Source organism: Pavona decussata, unplaced genomic scaffold (genome assembly GCF_977016875.1).
Source record: "Pavona decussata unplaced genomic scaffold, jaPavDecu1.1 SCAFFOLD_87, whole genome shotgun sequence".
Lineage (NCBI taxonomy): Eukaryota > Metazoa > Cnidaria > Anthozoa > Scleractinia > Agariciidae > Pavona > Pavona decussata.
The window spans coordinates 282,501-284,158 of record NW_028145504.1 but is presented as its reverse complement, the minus strand read 5'-3'; the positions used below and the strand labels follow the sequence as shown (position 1 = coordinate 284,158).

The 1,658-nt window shown below is 44.5% G+C and overlaps 1 protein-coding gene across 1 annotated transcript in view; it reads left to right on the top strand.

Moving 5' to 3' along the window:
- The first annotated feature begins 613 nt into the window (after positions 1 to 613).
- The window catches only part of LOC146474610 (histamine N-methyltransferase-like), a 7,467-nt gene continuing 6,422 nt past the window's right edge, over positions 614 to 1,658 (top strand). The window contains exon 1 of the mRNA XM_085116377.1: positions 614 to 750. The gene's annotated coding sequence lies outside the window, so the exon portion shown is untranslated. The remainder of the gene's footprint in view (positions 751 to 1,658) is intronic.

Genomic DNA, 1,658 nt, shown 5'->3' with positions numbered 1-1,658 from the left:
AAGGCGTCACATATTTGATGCGCATCAAATGTGTTGTCAAAAATGTTATTATATTTGACCTCATCTTTAATACGGATCAAAAAAAGAGCAAATCCAATTTTCGTGCAGTGCGCTTTTCTCGGCGGAGAGAAGTGACAGCCGGAAATGCGTCTGCGTTCGCAGGCAAGAATTTGTATGAGTGACGACAATTTCACATTACTAAATCGGTGGATCATATTCTAGACTGTTCACAGTCCCCCTATTTTTTCGTGGGATTCTCGAGACCGGTACGCTTCTATGGAACCGCCGCCATCTTGGTTAGTAAAAGCGAGCGCGATCTGGGGAAAGTGTCTAAACTACCGAGCGGAGCGGGAGTGGGTGTTAGTATAGTCGATGAGGCCTTCAATTTGACATGTTTATCTCTGGGGAGTATATTTTTTAGTTGATTCAATTAGTCGAGGCGACAAAGTTTCGGAACGCCCCTCGAACACGAGACAGTGAGAAGCTGTTACAGTCTCCCTATTTTTCCCGCCGCCTCCCAGCTCCGCTCCCCTCCCCTCGGGAGTTTAGACACTCTTCCCAGATCGCGCTCGATTTTACAAACCAAGATGGCGGCAGCTCCATCGAACACCGTACCGGTCTCGAGAATCCCACGGAAAAATAGGGGGACTGTGAACAGTCTAATCATATTCCGTTTTTTGCATTTGTAATTCTTGGCCTGCCGTGTGCAAACCATTCATTCATAGACGAAGACAGTACGGTAAAATCAAGGTAGGTCTATTTTACCTTCTATTCTTGTGCTCTGCTCATTCGCGGCTTTCAGCAACCTACAGTGTAAGTTCGCGTGCGATGACGCTGCACATTTTCCGACGTTTCGGGTCATGCAGCAGGTCATGCACAGTTTGTAGAGCCTCGTCTTTATCCCGTGTACGTGCTAGCAATCTACAGTGCGGCCCCAAATACATACACTGAGTGGTACGAAAGGTCACGAACGCATCAAGCCACTTAAACAAAGATTTCTTTAATTTAATAGTTTGGCAAGGAAAACCCTAAACAGGAGCTACGTCCCTCACTGAAGGGTTACCTAAAGCCAACACTAAACTAAAAATTAAACAGTTACTTAAGTCAAAAATAAGTACATACATACATAATCAAGTCGAAAATGTGTACAGTATTAAACTAGAAATATAATAAAAGTAGAAGAATAAATTGGGAGAGTGTAGTGATATCTTCAATACGTCAAAGACGGATTCTGAAAGCAAAATTGTAACACTTGCTATGGAATTTTTCCTAAAGCTAAGCTTCACAAATAGGACTGCAAAATCTATGGAAAAATTGATCCGAAAATGAAACTTACTAAGGCCACGTTTATATGGAGAAAAGTTGTCCGTGGAAAGAGGTTCACCCCTCCCAGCCGAGTCAACTTCAGCGAGTGTTTATATGAGGAAAAAATTGACCCCTTTGCCCGAGCCAACAGCACTCGCGCATGCTTTGATTGTCTCGCCTTGACGAATTTGACCTGGCTAGGTGAACCAAAGTGTTTATATGGAGAAAAGGTGGCCCGGCTAGGAGGGTGACCCTACCATCTGACCATCGTAAAAGGGTGACCTGGCTAGGCGGGTCACCTTTCCAGCCGAGCCAACTTTTTGTTTCTCATGTAAACGGTTCGCCAAGGTTTG